The following is a 17694-nucleotide window of genomic DNA, read 5'->3' as shown; positions in this document are numbered from 1 at the left end:
TTTCTGCTGGGCTTTTGCACAAGGTAAGCTGTGGCAACACAACATACGTACACAAGCCTTTGGCTGGCAGCTTTGACTTTCCCAGTGGCTTTCCTTTGCCCACAGTATTGTCAAATGTTTATTTACATAAACATCATTTATTGAATGTAACTTTAATTATAAAAAGTTCCAGTTTTATTGTGGGTTTGGAAGACATTAAAGAAGCGAGATTTCTGTCCCTCTAGCTTTTCCTCCTGGTGACTCATGGACCTTCACGCAGCACTGTGGTAGTTGTATGATTTACAGCTGGGGCATGTGTTCGAAAGTAAACAGACTAAAACTCTGAAGAGCTTTGCAGCAGTACTATCATGTTATCTAAGGGGCCTCTTGACTACTAATCAACTTAAAATACTGTCTTTATATGCAGTTCTGTCATCCATGCGGGTATGTCTGACCAGTCATGTTACTGGGGGCAACACGTATAGGAGAAGGAGAACAGCCCCCCATGACTTCTGTTTAGTTGGATCTTTCAAGCAAGCATTTCCCTTCCTTCCAGAAATGACAGAACCTGAAATAATAGAATTTGTGAAGTAAATGAAGGGAGATGCAATGGGTGATGAGTCATTACTTCATTTTCTGTATTAAATGTTTGTTTTGTCTGTAACTTAAAACTCTTCCCAAATGTTGACCAGTTTTAATCCTGTCCTGTGTTCAGAGAAGAGTGATTTACCAAAGTTAGAGAGCATAAGTTAAGTTACTGATTAAATTTGCCAAAAGAAATAAAGAAAATTAAGTTTCTGTGCTGCTTTGAAAACTTAATTTCTTTAAAGACTTTCCAGATCTTTAAGCTTCTAATTCTTGCAAGTGCAGTAGAAATGATGTAATATGCAAAACAGCAATATTTTGAAAAATAAGTAACTTTTTAAAGCATTACTGCAATTACTCTATTTAAAAGTACTTATTTGGAAATAACTCGGAGAACTTTTGCTTACTTGATGGGTTGTGCTAGGTTTTTTTCTACAAGAAATGCAGAACTGCGGCTGTACCTCCCAAGTACTAGGCTTGGGTGAATTTTCTGCTGGTGAGAGTTTGTTAATGTGGTTTTACAGGTAAATTCTCCTTGCAAGAACACTGTGTGCCACCAAAAAGCATTTTGCTGGCACATTCACATTTACTAACTAGAGTATATCTTCAGAGGCACCACCAAATACAGATCGGCACGTGGTGACTCTCTGTGTTACGCTGAAGCGGCAGTCTCCTGCTGAGCCTGGGTACCTGCTGAGACCTGGTTGTGATCCGGATCCTCAGGAGTGCAAGACAGTGCATGCCAAGGATCATGCCCCGGCCATGCTACGCTATGCTCGCCCTTGGTTTCATCCGAAGGTGACACAGACATGTCCCCAGCTGGTGGTGAGGCAGGATCCTGCTGCACTGGGACATGCAGCAGTGGGTGAGCACCACCCTGGGGGGACCCCACCAGTATATGCCGATGATACCCGAGTAAAAAGTTGGAATTGGCAAGTGTGTTAGAATATTATTTATCCTTACTAGAACCGGAAAATTTCTTGGTGGTGTTATTATTGATCAGCTTCGTAGCTGTGCAGATCAGACTTGCCTTTTGGGGAAGAATTGCCCCTGTTAGAGCATTTGAGAGCACAGTGATAATATCAGTAATAAGTAAAACTCCGTAGCTATAGATTAGATCGCACCTGTGATGGAAAGGTTTTTACCGTGAAGGACTGTTTCTTCTGGCACAGTGCTGCACACCGTGCCTGTGTTTGTGTGGATTGTTGGCTCTTTGCCATCTCCCAATAAAAATCCAAACCACTATTGCTGAAGAGATGGAGCACAACTTTGAAATCAAAAGGCTTTCTGGATTTCAAGTTCCAGTGGTCACTGAGGAGAGCAGAAAATCAGTGCTGCCAGTGGCAAAGCACCAGATGAGCAGAGGAAATAAATCTGACTCTTAATGCGCAGAAAGGGCGTTACAAAAATTGCCTGTGCCATTGGTTATGGTGGTTTTTACTTAAGGAGCAAAGACTCCATATACATATATAAGCGGTTACTTATAGTGTAGGCCAGTTATATTTTCAGTAACACTCAGAAACACATTGTAAGTTGGGATTTCTTTGCTATAATCGGTTTAAAATCAGGCATAGAGGAATAGGTCTTGGTGGGTCTTTTTTCAAGTCTTTGTTTCTTAAAAAATTGCTTGTATCAAATATGTTTAAAAATGTGTTGGTTTATATTGCCAGTTTGAAGTGCAGATCAAGTCAGCATTGCAGCAGCCACTGTGTATAGATGTAGGAAGAACATCTTTTTGTTAATATCAGTTGATACATCTTTGAGTGTTTAATGGAACATAACATAAAAGGCACATTCCTTGCCAAAACTTCCTTTGTGCTGGGCTTCTCTCTAATGTAATTTCCGTCAGTTAAAGAATAAAGAGAGCATGTTTTTGGGGCCGTTTTGCTTGGCAGTGCACAAAGGAAAAGAACGTTGGGGGGGTTGAGAGTATTATTTCTCAGCTACTTCATACAAAGAAATACTGTACTGCTTTCAGAAATCTCTTAGTACAAATGCCTCCTGTCACAGGCGATCAGTGTTAAGCCATTTTGACACAGCTGTATGGTATACTGCAGTGTGTTATAAAATTGTTGTCCTGGACTCAGTAAAGAAAGGCTGGAACTGGGCAAGAGCTGTAAGTCTGATTTTCCATCTCACGTGGGCACTAATTGTGGAGTGAGAATCGTTTCAGTGAGTAGCCATTTGGAAACAACGCTGTCTTGCACGTGCACTCAGGGAGGAGGCTTGCGTGGTGCAGAGCTGCCTGGGGAGAGGCCGGCCTGGGCGGGCTGGGGTGTCTGTGTCTGTCTGCCTGGGGTCTGGGCGGTCATGCAGTGCTGTCTTACAGGAAGTGGTAAGAGATGATGCTCCATCGCTTCCACGGCACTCGTGTTGACTTGGCCTTCTGATTTTGTCAGTATGTCTCTATCACAGCCCTTATCATTTAAAATCCGTTTCTTTCCCTGTTTTGAACTTAAACACAACGTATTAATGCTCCATCTTAAAAGGGATCCAGACAGCGTGGGAGGGCCGAACATTTTGGGGACTTCTTATTTCAAGCCTTTATATCCATGGCAGTAGATGTCCTACCAGTGCATTATCCCAATCAGAAAAGTTTAACCATAGAACACGGAGTGCATGGCTCTGTCTTCTGCTGCCTGAAGTGTTTTCTGCCAGTTCTCTGTACTGGGAGCCAAGGTTTGACTGGGAAAAAGAGCTGAACTTCCACTTCAAAAGGTGGGGAGGGAAGAAGCCAGAGAGCTGCGAACTCTGCCTAGGGTGGGCAGCATGGCTGCCAAAGAGGGAATGGCCCTGGCTGCCAGCAGTCAGCCTGGTTCAGCAGCTGCCTAAAGACGCTGGGAGGAGAGATCGTGTGCTGCATGCTTGGCACGCACTGAAGTTGTTCTGCTGTCGTAGCCCCGCGCAGGGAAAAGGCAGAAGGTAAAGAGCCGAAGTTCCCTGTGGTTGTTAGCATAAACATATGCACATGGATGTGCTTCATGCTTGTTAAACTTACATCCCTGTTGCCCTCTTTCAAATGATCTGTGTAATACTGAAAATGAGATAACAGTAAATAAAATGTTCAGCCTACTTTGCAACTGTCAATAAGCAAATGTCTCCATTTTATGTTGTGTGCACATATTCGGTTATCAGATGTTTCCTGCCGTCCTGCTGCTTGATGCTCTTTGTATGTCTCTCCTTTTGGAACTAGCATATGAATTTTCTCTCCTAATTACAATCTTGCACTGCTTAAACTGGTTTGCTAATGATGAGAGTGGCCATTACTTCATTAATGTGTAAGAAGAAAGTAAGATTCAACTCCCTTGCCTTCTCCTGGTCACAAGTACTTTGAAGGTAGGTGACTTTATTCCCACACTTAAAATTTGAATATACTATTTTTTTATGCTCGAAACATCAAACTTCCTCATTAGTGGACTTACTGTGAGAACATCCTCTAGATCTGGCTCTTTGACTTAAAAAGAGAAACTGAAATTTTTATCAGATTTATTTGTGACATACTGAATTCCATCAGATTTTCTTGGTGTCCTTATATTTTTCAATTTTCATGAAAGTGCTTTATTTAAAATTTAGTTTTAAGAGGTGGTTTCTTGATGTTGGTTCAGCATTGCAGCCTGTTCTGTTTGTAGTGTGTCTTCAGTACATGGCCCAATACAGCATGCTGTCATACTGGGGTGGGAGAGAATACTTGGAGATTTGAGAGGAAGCAAAGGCCTGTCTGTAGTTTTTCATGTTTGTTTTGACTTTTTTGTTCAGTTCTAATTCATTGCTTTTTAATAAGTGTGAGCCATTCAACTTCCAGTGCTGGTTTTGTTTTTTCTGGTTTTGCAGTTGAGGAAACACAACTGTGTTTGTGATTCAAACGCAGTTTGAAACAGAATTGGCTTATTTCTTTGCTAGTATATTCTAGCAAAATTACGTAGACATAGCATGATGAAAACAGCTAATTTTGCCTCTGAGTATCCATTTTATTCACAGTGAGAAGGGGAATCCCGATGTGCAAATGAAGGGCACTCTGTGTTTGCATAAAGTGTTTTCTCTTTTGGTCTTTCAGTTGGGTGTTTCCCTGCTATTTTGTTTATTGCAGGCATTTATATGTGGTGAGTTTAACAGTTTCCTTCAATAGTTTCTGAGTTTTTTCAAGGTCTTTCGGGTGCTGACTCTGGTGTTTTGCTTTAAAAGAATCTCCGGTCCCTCTGTAGATAACTAATTTTGCAGCTTTGCTCAAACTGCAAGGTCACAAATCCTGTACCTTCAAGTGAACTGTAGTTTTGGTTTTAGCATGGCTCATTTTAACTTTGTTTGCCTTTAAACCTGGTTTCATGCTTTACTTTCACAGTAAAGGCACGCTGGCTGTTCCAGTGCAAGTACACGGTGTTCCTTTATATTTGCTGTTGGTGTGGATGTAGGCTGCTGCTAACACAGTAAGAAGAAAGGGGTTTATCGATATTTGTATAAGGTGTGTGGTTTATTTTTCCCCACTGGATGTGTTGTTAAATAATAACCGCTATAGCTCAGTGTTATTTCTAGGTAAGTTTATAAAAGTACACACATCACTTGAAGGACTATGGGTTTTTTCCCACCCTAAACTGTTGCATGGAGACTACTGTTCAGTATATAATGTGTTAGACTGCAGCAGTGAAATATGTGTTCTCTAGGTGGAAACAGAGAGATGTATGACACTTTGGTGACATGTATATAATTAGTTCTGGGGAAGCAAGAGTGAATTACCGTTTGTGGTCAGCTATGTATTAAAATAGGATTATGTTGTTTCCTTAAACAGATGTAGAAAGCTTTAACCAAATAGGTAGTGTGTTTTCCCTTGGCTTGGGCAGAGCGACCTGCACTCTGAGGGCAAAAGGACGTGAGTGTAAGTTACCTTATCACGGCACAAGAAATAATTATTTGATCCTGCATATTATCTAGCCTTGGGTTTGGTCTGTCTCATACTTGGCTGAGATGGAGGGGGCTTTGGGAGCCTTCCGCTTTCTGAGGCGCACAGCTCCTCCACACAGGCTGGGTCTGGCTTTGCTGTGTGGAGGAGGAGAGACCGGTATTCACCAAGTTGGTTGGTGACTGCTTAAAAGGAGAGGTAAACGCTGAAAAACCAAAGGCTGCCTCCTGTCTGGCTACCCAAAATGAGGCCAGCTGGGTATTTGAATCAAACAGAAACGCCTCCCTCAGTGATTTAAAGCACAGTCTGCAGCTGAGCGTGTGGGGTGAGGGAGAGGTTTGTGATGAGCAGATTATTTCATCCAGCCATCCGTGAGAGGCAGGGTCTCTTGCTCTCTTCTGTGTTGTTTTGTCTTTAAGGAAGGTGGCTTTTAAGTATGCCACAGCGTTTCCTGTCCTGCCAGGGTGACGGATGTGGTCCTTCCTGGTGTGTGGATGGCTGCAGGTTGCCATGGCAATAGAAAGCCTCCCCAGCCAAGGACTGAAACGCTCCATCACAATGTCTTTGCTGGGAAATGCCTAAAGCAGCAGAGACATCTTGTCCTGTTGGGGAGCGGAGCCACCTCTGAGTATCTCATCAGTCACTGAAATGCACTGACCCTATCTGATTTGATTATGGATCAAAGGATGAGGGTGTTTGTTTTCAGACTGAAAGGGTATCACTGCATATTGAAATGCATCTCTGCTGTCATGTAGAAAAACACATTTCTGGTGTACTGTGTTCCTTCTGCCTAGCAGGGATGCTTTCCCCTCATCTGATCGAACATGAGAGCACGAGTACCACATTGGACTGACTTAGCTAGATCAATCACATCCTGTATTTAGTCATCTCTCTCTTGCTTGGCAAGTTACATTTCAGTGCACCATGAGCAAGTATAAAGACAATTCTTACATAAGTCACTTTAATTGAGTTTGTCAACTTTAATATCCCATTCTGATCTCATTTGTTGTTCTTCACTGACTTCAGCAGAATCATTTCTGATGCACAGGATGATAAGGGAGGTTCAGATCTGAAATGCCCGTGTGCTGCAGTGAGGTGAAGCAGTCGAGAGTACTCCCTTGCATGCTGCTGTTTCCACGGTGTGGCGTTCCCATCAGAGAACAATCCTGGTCCTCACATGATGCAAATATCCATTGGTTAGAAGGGAAACTGACAGCTGTTTCTGTCTACAGACAAAACACGACCTGAGCTTCAGAGCTGTTTTGTTACCTCACTCTCTGTGCACACATGGGAATTTCATATAATTAAGTTTTTAGACTATGGCCTGTATTTTTATAACTCTTTTTTTACCTTATCTAGCCTGCTGTGGGTGCTGCTACAATATAAAAAAGCAAGCAGTGAAAGGAATCTTCAATAGGGTGTGTTTGAGAAGTTTTTATAATAGTTTATTTTAAATCCTTGCTTCTGTGTGGGTAAAATGTAATTAAAGAGCTGCATTGCAACTGATGCTAATTCTGAAAATACATTAAGTATATATCATCAAAGTTTTTATTTCTGAAAGCTCTAATTTTGTAAAAATACTGGAAAGCGTTGGAAATAGAAGCCTGGTTGCACTGTAAATAGTGCAAAAGTATTTTAGTAACTGTAGTACTAATGAGCAGAATGTCTTTTTTTCTTTTTTTTCCCAACCCCCCCTTTAATTTTTTTAAAATGGCATTAGTATTCCAAACAGCAAAATCCCTGGCTGGAGAATTGTAGAAATGATGATTGCTCATTAGCAAATAGAATACAGATGTTCCGTTCATTTTGCCTGAGTGCTTCACATAAACACCTTGGGGAGTGACTGGCACAGAGTACAAAACTTGATAGCATAACAGTGTGCTAAACACTTCGGGGTTGGCAACAGAAGCAGAGGCATACCATGTAATTTTGTAAAATTTCATGTAATTTTTAATCATTTGTAGTGTTTGTGTAATGTGACAATCTTCACATGGGAAGGGGGTGGGTGGCGGATGCATGTGTCTCTACAGGGCTGTAATCAACACCAGAAACTAGAGTTGGGTCAACTTTGTGGAGGTCTGTTCATGTCTTTTTGGTTGACTTTCTGCCTTCAACTTAAAGGAACAAACTTCCACCGCCATGCAGGTCCGTGAGTGTTGTATTGGTTGTAGGCTTTTGTATTTGCCTGACCAGTTGCCCAGAATTTCTTGGGCCTCTGAGGCAGCATCTCTTTGGTTCTTTTCTCATGTATCTTCAGGTGGTGTTACCAGGTAGGAAATCTGTTGTTCCTCGTCTCCCTCTCTTCCATTCCTCCCTCCTCCCCCCCCCACAACAATGATCCAAATTACTTTTAATTTTTAATTATATAGGTGCCATGACTGTTTTCAAGCACATACTAAATAAGGACTGGAGTAGTAAGGCACCATTAGGGACTTTGTGGTAGTTCTGTGTTAGTTGCTATGGGATTTTACGTCCCAGTAGGATGTTGCTAAATTCGGTTCTCTGCCAATGCCTGCGGTGCTTATGGAGCAGCTGGAAGGGGAGATCCCCCTACTCTGCCGGAGGAGCCAAGTGAGCCAAGCCTCTCTGTGTCCCTTGCTCTTGGACTTTGCTCCTTGCAGTTTTCTAGAAGAGACAGTTCCATTTCAGTGAAGATGCAGGAATTGATTGGTTTATAAAACACATGTAAGAAATGCTGAATCTCATTCATGCAATTGGGTAGACTTTTAAAGAAAGGGGATTTGTAGCTGTGATATTACTCTGGCCTCTTGCCGTGATGTGTGTTGTACTTGTTTAGCTGCCAGGGACGGGCTGGGAAGAAGCTGAATGGACTTCAAAAGTTTCAAAATTCATTTAATTTATTAAAGAATATATTGATTCCAGTGAGTTCTTTTTGTTATTTTTTTTCTTTTTTTTTTAACATTGGGTAAGAACTCTTCAAATTACTGCCATAAAGTCATGAGCAGTAAAGTTGTGCTTCAAAGCAGCACCTACTTCAAACTGCAGCTGAACTACCATATGCCAGACCTGATTGCCGGCTGCAGCTACTCTGTAAAATTATTATGCAGCAGTACATCCTTGGCAAGCAATTATTAAAAAATGCTTTTGTGGCATTTTTTTAGACCTTTTAAAGTAGCTTTTTTCTTTTCCACGTTAATGGAAAAGACTTAAAAGTATTAAACAATGTCAGCACTGGGAATTGGTCAGATGATACAAATGAGAAGACAGCATTGGGCACCCAGAGAGCTGGTTGTAGCCTCAGGGTTTGTTGGTTGTGAGCTCCCATCCCACATTTAAACGAATACTTAAAACTAAATGGAACTTACTAACATTAGTTTGTCCTGCTGAGTTGAAAACAATCTGTATAAACGTCATAAACCATAGTAGGTGCCAAAGTGAAACCACTTCTAGAGGCAGAATCAAATTAAAGTGAATTGAAACAAGTTGGATCAGCATGAAGTGACTCTGTTTGTAAAGAGTACTTTGCATTTCTATATCTTTTCACAGCCATAATTGAGAGAAGAATATAGGCGACTTCACTTACAAAGCTGCTGTTTGCTTCCTCCTTTTGCCCTAAAGCAAACAAAATAGGCAGGCTACCAATTTGGAATCTATTGAATGAACCCAAATCACTTATGTGCTGTTTAGTTGTCATGACAGCAAGGCAAATAGATGTGTAAAGATTAGCCAAACAAAAAGGCAAAAACCTTGGCCCTGTTGTAAGGATTTGGAAACACAGTTAGTAGTTCATCAGTTGTTGAGGCTGCAGGATAAAGGCATGTAGGAAAAAGCAAGCTGAAAGTAAAAAGCCTCATCTGTGAGATGTGTAGGAATGAGGGGATTCTTGGGATAAAGTTTTTTAAGTGTTACTGTCATCTCATCATGACTCTTCTGGTTTCTGTTCCCTTGCATATTCAATATGTATTGAAAATCACATTAACAAATAGCAAGGATGTGAAGGAAAGCATGTTAAAGGAGAAAATCAGTGATCATGTAAGCTTATTGACTGAGACACTGCTCTGTTTTGCAAAGATGTGTCTGAGAAAGGTGTGAATGAGGACATCAGGTTTCTTATTAGATCACATTAAAGATATCTGAGAAATTGTAGACTTCAGGACAGCTACAGCAATTATTATTGTCAGCCGAGACACATGTAGTAAGAGACCATCTTTGCCTCAAAAAGCTTGCAGAGTGAATACAGCAGCCCGTGCAAAGGAGAAAAATTAGACTTCATGTGTTTCATCCTTCTAAACAGATTCCCTGAAACCACAGTGTCTGCATGGAAATAGGATGTGAATTTGAGGCTGTGCTGCTCCCAGGGTTTTGCTGACACAGGCAGGTATAGGTGAAGAAGGACTGTTGTCATATATCTTACTCTAGAGTCTGTCATTGAATATGGGCCCAGGGCTTAACAGAGAAAGTCCAGATGGATTGAGCCTTTGGTCTCCTGTCACTGCCTTGGAGGTCTGATGTACTTTTCTTGGAAATTGATAAATGGAGTGGTAGAGAACTGTTGCTGTGATATGAATTATTCCCACTGTTATTAAATAATAAACATGACCACAGCGACCTACTCAGTCTCTACACTGGATTCCTTCTGTGGCTTAATCTTGGTAATGGCTTCGTATTTGAACTACATCATGTCATGGGTGAGCTGCGGGCTGCTGAAGAAAAGGGCAGCAGAAGGAAGTTGGTAGATTGATACCATATCATGTGTAGCATAAAGTAAGGTAGTAAAAAGCCCTAGGAAATTATATTTCTTAAGTAATGCGATCAGAATTGCACTTAGACAGAGAAGATTGCTTTGTATTTATTAGCTGTGTTTACTGCTTTTTCTGATGTGCCTAAATAGGAAAAACAGGTATTCGGAAACTTCAAGGAGTGGAAAATGGAGTTCTAGACCCAAATCTGTACAGTTACTTTTGGGAATAACACAGCAAAATGAGTGAGCTTGATTTGCTGCGCAGCAGATGCCAGGATTATATGATGTGGAAGGAATTTTTTACTTCTAAACCCTTTCAGTGTGATGAAATGCAGGGAAGAGGAAGGAGGGGCTGACATAAGTGCCCTCGGTTTTTTTAACCTCTTCTGTGCTCTGAATCCAGAGACACACCAGCTGATTCACGCAAGCACAGCCCATCTGCGTAGGTGGACTCTACCAAAACAGTAATTAAATGTAGTGTGTGTTTCTGGACTAGAGCTAAAAGGGAATGGAAAATAATACTATTTATTCTGTGGTTTAAAGCCGTGCAGCTATAAACAGAAAATGCAACAGAGAACTGAGTTTGCATGAAAATTGATGAAGAGTACTGTGTGTCTTCTTTTGTATTTATGCATTATTTAAAACAAGTTTAGCAGACTATAAAGCTTTTGATTATAGTCAGCTTGTAAGTGTGTTCTGCTACCTTGTGCAGCATCTCAAAATGAAATGGACCAGCAGTTGTTTACAAAAGCCAAAGGTTTTCAAGACCAGCTGGTAGGAGGGGCAGATGGTACTTGGGCGTTGTGTTGTGATGTGATCTTGCAGTCCACGCAGTGCCGTGTTGGGCTGATTTATGGAGATCCATTTGCAGAGGCACCGTAGTGAACTGCTTCATTGAGAGAATAAATGTTTGAATGAAGTCTTGCCTTTTACACTGCATTTAGTAAACACCAGTGACCGCTGTTACGTCTGAAGAAAATGACGAGTATTTCGGAGCCTTTATTGAAATACTGGTGTCCTTTGCAAGCAGTGATCCTTCTGTTAAGAAGAGTTTTCTGTATGGGTTGTGAGAAGGTGAAGAAGCCACGCGAGTAAGGTTCAGCCCCCCAGGTTTTTATGGTGGGGTCACGCAGGACCGTGTCAGTGGCTGGTGGAGGGCCGGGTGAGCTGGCAGCCCAGGTGTGCTGCTGCTGCGCGAAGGCCCAGCGTGCTGCCTTGGCACCACCTTTCCCTCCACCGTCCGCTTCATTTTGAAAACTCAAGCAAAGTGAAAAGTGTTCCCGCTCCCCTGCAGGCAGGGCGCTGTCCCCAGCGCCCCCGCCTCTCCTTCCACCCGTGTCAGCATGCAGCCCTGCCCCTGGTGCCCACAGCATGCTGCGATGCTTAAATGGACGTTTAAGGTTGGAAAGGAGAGAAATGTTTTTCTTGGCTATTTTAAAGAGGGCCAAAATACTTCCTTGCAAAAGGGAAGGGTGGGGGAGCTGAACTAAAGTAGGGATAGCAGTGAAACCCCAGGTGACAAAATCTTTGCAGTGTTTTCCTTTCAGGAACTAATAAAGCTCCTCGTGACTTCATATTCAAAACCTGTTGAACCTGTTGGCAAGAACAGAGCCCTAGATCCTTCTTGCAGATGGTTTGTTTGTTGCTACCAACTGCATTTCAATTGCCTAGTGATAGTGTTTGTTTTCTTGGAATTTGCTTTCTGGTGCAGGGTTTCAGCGGTGGCTCCTGACCGCAGCCCTGCGGAGGCGGAGGTGCTGCGGGCCGAGGTACGGGGCTGCGGGCACCCCACCAGCCCTGCCCTGCGCCCGGGGGGGCGATGGCGGGGGGGGGGCGGCTTTGAAGAGGCTGAATGTGGGAAAGAGGGCTAAACTGCAGTCGCTCTCCTGCTGGCAGGCACGGTCAGCGTTAAACCCGTTGCTTTTATAGGAACAGTCTGACCTACTTATTAACACATTGTATTTCCATGTTCAGCTAGGGCTGTCTGCCCCGGAGGGGTTGTGTTTCTGACCCTGCTGAAACGCGGGGCCCCAGCCCTGGCCCGGCCTCACTGGGGTCTTGGGCAGGGCATGTCCGTGTTTGTGTCTGGCAGTGAGGAGCTCTGGAACCACAGCAGCCGGTACTACGTGCTTATCCATGTGGAAAAAGGGGAAGAGCCTCCTGGAAGGACTGACACATGCCAAAGAGGAACGGGAAAATAGAAAGAAAGGAAAACTGGAGGGAAGTGATGTTTAAAAAAGGTTTTGACTAGAAATGTGGGTTTAGTTGCATTCTGTGGGGTAAAGAGGGGTGAGCCACTAATGGCAATAGCTGTGGGTACGCTTAGGCTATCTGAAAGGAAAATTCTTTTGCCAGCATGTGGAACTCAGAGGTGATTGTAGTCAGCTCCTCTTCCCTAGATGCATTCAGAAAGGGAGGTAAGGGTTGGTTTGATAAGAACACTTGCCAAGAAGCAAATCTGGAGAAGACTAAACATCTGTGTGGGGTCAGTGAGAAGCTTTCTCTAGATTTGGTCAGCTGGTGGCACTGTGGTGATGTAAGAGTTGTGCATCTCACCTTATGGAGACATGGCATCAGCCAACATGGGAGGCAAGCCTGCAGCTCTTTCCAGCCAGGGCTTTGGTCTGTTTAGCAAATCCAGATTCCTGTAAGCAAATGACAAAAGTGTGGTGGTGGAGAAGATGGGATAACACTAGAAAATGTCCTTTCTGTGGCACACTTTTGCTTCTGCCTCTGCTCTGGGGGCTTTTCAGTTTTCCAGAGCTATTGGATGACTGTTTTCCTAGGCCAGCGGGAAGTATCTTCTCCATCCATTTGTAACAGTGGACGTAGACCCTCTCTGTTGGTCTGGGTGGGATATATACCCTTACATGACTTCCCAGTAAGAATGAATTTGCTACTCTGACAGAATCCTTCAGCTGATTTAAAAGAAGTTTTTCTGCTAAGTGTTATAGAGGCTCTTATGAATGTAGCTGTTTAGTTCCCAGGTTGGAAAGCTGACAAAATTGTCCAATTAGTCAAAGCTTTCTAAGAGGTTTCCTCCAGTTTTGCCCCCTGAAAAAGCTGTGACCTCCTTCAGTAATGATACTGCAATGTAGCCTGAGCTTTGAGGACCATGGAAGGTGGAGTTCATGTAGGATACACACTCAGAGTGTTATCACAGGCTTTGCCACAAAATTCATTTTTCTACCTTTTGTGCTTTTTCTCCAGTGCTTTGTACGCATGTGCATGTCTCTTTCTTTGATGTACACATACACCCTTAGTCAAACCATTTAATCTAAAAGTTTTAAAAGAAAATAAAGAATTTCTGTATTTAAATTCTTGAGAGGCACTCTGCTATCATAATGATAGAGCTGTAGGATTACCCAGAGATACAAAATGACAGACATCATAGTTAATACTCATCAGCATCCTTTCTAGCAATCTCAAAGCAGTCCCATCAGTAAAAAGCCTAAGCAAGCTGTGCTGCATTATCATGATTGAGGGCCAGATCAGATTCAATGTTGCTGGCTGACATGCAGAATAGAAAGGAAGTCTTCACACTTCTAAAACTAACTTTGTAAATAAGCTCTCTCTAACGTTGCAAATACGTCCTCACGCTTCTGTTAAAATACCCAGTAGTGACATGAGAACCAGCCTCAAACATGTTTGCAGATACTTTGCCTTGAAACTGTAAGGAAGAGAGCTGCTTACGTTCATCCCTGATAAAGGAAGATGTAGCTCAGTGCTTTCCCAGCATTAAGAGTGTGGGGATTTATGAATTCCAGGCCCTTCCCAGCCAACATCAAGTCTAGCAACATTGATTTTTAATCAGGCATAATTACCACTGTTAGTCTCCTTGAAACAAGTGATACAACATACCTCTAGCCATTTCAAGGCTTTACGCTGTTTTCCCTAACTGTATTATCATTGTACAGTCTAACTCTTGGTTTTCTGCACTAAGGGGTCCTGTAACTACCAGGTCTCCAACTTTACTGGAATTTTATTGACAATTTTGCATAAAGTAGAAATATTTTCATTGGTGTTTTCCCAGTGGAAGCACATTTGTGGCTTTTATAACAAAGGCTCTACAAAGACTATAATACATGCTATTAGCATGTTTGTTGCACCAGATTTATGGATAATTGTTTCTAAATTGGGGCATCAGGTATGTGTTAGGGGAGGGGAAGGGGTCTCTATAAGGTTTTCAGTTTTATTCCTGACTGCATGCAAGACAGCTGTTTGCCTATAAATGATGGCATTAAAAAGAAAAATAAGTAGGAGCTTTTTTCACGTTGCTTTTCTGGAGGTCCGGCACCCTTATACTTTGAGATTTTTCTACCCCCTGCTGGAGAAAGGGAGAAGCAGGGAGCTTCAGAGTGGCAAGAAGAAGCTTCAACAGACACCGGGGTGCTTAGAAACTCTTCATTTTCTGGCCCTGAAGGGGTGGCGAGATGGGCTGGGAGAGCCTCTGTGCAGTCCGTTTGACTCTCCCATGAGAGGGCAGGCAATCGTTACAGATCAGTGCGCAGAGAGCAGAGATGGGGAGGGGTTGGGGTTGGGGGGGGGAGGGGGGGGCAAGACAAATGTCTTCTCTCTGTTTTGCTGTAATCGATCTGATTACCAAACATTATTAAGATTTGTTTCCCCAGACAGCCCGTGCTTTGCTTTCACAGACACGCAGATCTGACGCACAGATCATACTAGTAAATTGAATTTGCGCTGGCAGAGTTAGTATGTGCTGTTTGCTGTACGTACATGAAGCAGAACTCTCTAAAAGGCCAGAAAGATGTCTGTGTGCTGCACTGACAAGGGTTACAGAAACTTGTGCTTAAAATCAGTAAACCAGCTCTCACTAGACATTGTTGAAATTTTGAAGTACAAAAAGAAACGTGGGGCAGGTTTTTTCTTATTTGATTTTAAACACAAATTTGACAAAAAGACTCAATACTACAAGTAAGCCCTCTCTTTCTTCGTGGCAGCTTTTGTCCTGGCACCTGCTTGGCTGGAGCGATGGCCATTCCTCCCTGGCAGGGACGAGGCTGCCTGGGGTGGGGAGCAATGCTGGGGAGCTGCAGGGGAAATGAGACCTAGCACCATTGAAGATGTGGTTTCCCCTCTGGCCTTGCTGTGTGCCCACAAGAACGGTGCAAAACACACTTGTGAGTCTTGTTAATGAAAGCACTGATTTTTTACAAAACTGTCCTGAGCTATATTTAAGCTGTCCAGCTGTTCCAGTCTGGGGCTGAGCCCTGCAGGATGCTGGTCTGTGATCCTCTTCCACAGGCACTACTCATTCTCTGGCTTGTATACACGGAAGTGCTTTCCTGGATTGCAGCCACAGCTCTCACTACGATCTGGATAAAGCTTTATTTCTTTTTTCTTGTTTTAAATGTCCAATGACTTCGTTTAGGCACAGCCTGTGCAAGTGGTCAGTTTGGGTCCCTGTTCACTGCATAAAGAGAACAGGGCAACAGCCCCTTAGCTTATCCACTCTGTTTTGTGAAGTAAATGCAGTTTACGCCTTTCAGCTGAGGATCTGAGTTTGCAAAGGAATTCTGGTTGTATTCTGCGCGTTCCTTACTCCTCTGATGTTGCCTGTCAACTAGTGGGGATTCAGAGTCCAAGGAGTTTGCTACAGGGTCATTTGTAGTGAATCAGAGTTTGGCATAAGTGGAATGCTGTCTCCCATTCTTGGGTTTTTTTTTTTTTAATTAAAATGTAACAGATAATAGTAAAAGGTTGTTTCAACTGTTTTGGGTAGAAAGGAGCTGCATGATGGCAGTTTGGCATTAGAAGCATCCAAGGGGCCTTTAAACACAGTTTAGCTGGAAAGTCCTGCCTTAGTACTCACTTTCTAAAGACTCAAGTGAATTATTCCTTCACCACATTTCAGTTCATGGCATTTCATACTTTCTCTGTTTTTGAAATGTTTAAGTAAAAAATTCCAGTGAAGCCAGTATTTTACTTACATGTTTGCTACTATAATAGCAGAGACAGTACTAAATCTTTGCATTAGCACAGTGTTTACTGGAAGATCTGAGATGCATATGCAACCAAATTCAAGAAGAATTTAAGTGAAAGCAAGTTTGATAGGTTTTCCCCCCCCCCCCAGGTTTACAACATATTTTCTACAAAATCTCTTTTATGAAGTATTGAAGAAAGAAACACACACACCCAATAACTAGGATGTAATGTTTAGTCTAAACAGTATTGCAATTGTTTTAAATAAATCCTATTGTTATGTATGCTATTTAAGCTAAGTTAAAGCCCCAACCTAACCTAAGGCTGACTAATTTCACTCTTAAAGACTTTTCAGTGTTCACGCAGCTTATGTTCTCTGCTGCTTTCAGCAGGAGCTTTCACTAAAAAAGGCCAATATGGTCTCAGAATATCATTGTTCTAATTAGAAAGTAATTGTGTTACTCCATTGGTTATCCTGTAGACATCTGCAGTGGGATTGTCAAGATCTTCAAAGGCTATCTTTGTTTTCATATTTCATTACAATAATCCTTCAAAAATTATGTTACTTCTTACACTGCCTTACCATTGGCCTGCATCTCATCTCTCAGCCCACTTGGGAGGCTCTCCAGCAAAAGAAGTTAAAAGGCTCTAAACACTAGATTCCTGTCTCTTTGTCATTTCCTTTATTTGAAAATTAAAGAAGTTTAGAAAGAATATTGCAGGAAAAATGGAACTGGTTTTGTCAGATGATGGCAGTGTTGCTGGGGCTGTCTTCTTCCATTGATTTCCTTCTGAGAAGCAGGAGAACAGCTTGTTCCAGCCATGTTGAACATCACTCCCTGTGGAGAGTGCTCAGCCGTCATCCACAGACCCAGGCGAGTCTTTAGCATCGCCATGTACAGGCTGGGGCTGGCTTGCAGCAATGCAAAATAACAATTGTCAGTGCTCTGATGGAAAACAGGCTTTAGTCTGCTTCCATTTGTTGGGGTCAGTTTGTGTCTAGGTCCTGTTTGTCCTTAATGGGGATACAGTTGCAAAAGATTGGCAGGGGAGGAACGGGTGCCCCAGCAGGGTTTCCCAATATGTTTAATAATAGGTTTTCAAAACTATTAATTTGATTTAGTTGTTTATTGATTGATTCATACTAGTGACTGTAAGTTGGTCTCAGTCTTAGGAAGAAGGGAAGTAAATGGTACAGACTTTGACTTTTCTTCATTTATAATGCACCTGTCTTGGTGTATGTGTTGGTCTTAACTCTACAAACAAAAAGTGTTCTGTTTTCTGAGGTGTGACTTTACTCAAGAATTAGCAATAACACACTTTTGTTTATCCACTGTCCCTCTGGGGAAAGACACGTAACCTAGAACTGGAGGGCAAGCATGGGCTGGCAGTCATGGCCGTGTGGTAGGGAGTGTAACCCTGGCAGAGTGCATGCCTGCCCGCCTGCCTGTGTACCTGCTAGCGGGCTATGCTTACACTGGTTTTCTAACCTTACTTCTGGGGGCAATTCTAGCTGTCCTGCCTGCATCCATGCCTTGGAACCCAGGGCTGCACAGCATACACCAGGGTGGGAACTGCTAGGCTCGCAGCC

The 17694-nt window shown here is 42.6% G+C and overlaps 1 protein-coding gene and 1 long non-coding RNA gene across 12 annotated transcripts in view; both read left to right on the top strand.

Annotated features, from left to right (window-relative positions):
- Positions 1-17694, top strand: part of FOXN3 (forkhead box N3) — a 212019-nt gene that overhangs the window by 156780 nt on the left and 37545 nt on the right. The gene's annotated exons all lie outside the window — the stretch shown is intronic.
- LOC130152773 (uncharacterized) lies at positions 4001-8340 on the top strand. Of its 2 annotated transcripts, none has more exons than XR_008823102.1 (2): positions 4001-5434; positions 6488-8340. It is a non-coding gene; the product is annotated as an uncharacterized LOC130152773 (long non-coding RNA). The 2 variants fall into 2 exon arrangements; XR_008823103.1 differs by having other exon boundaries at positions 6485-8340.

Source organism: Falco biarmicus, chromosome 7 (genome assembly GCF_023638135.1).
Source record: "Falco biarmicus isolate bFalBia1 chromosome 7, bFalBia1.pri, whole genome shotgun sequence".
Lineage (NCBI taxonomy): Eukaryota > Metazoa > Chordata > Aves > Falconiformes > Falconidae > Falco > Falco biarmicus.
Note: the sequence above shows the minus strand (reverse complement) of the source record. Positions and strands in the feature narration are given on the sequence as shown.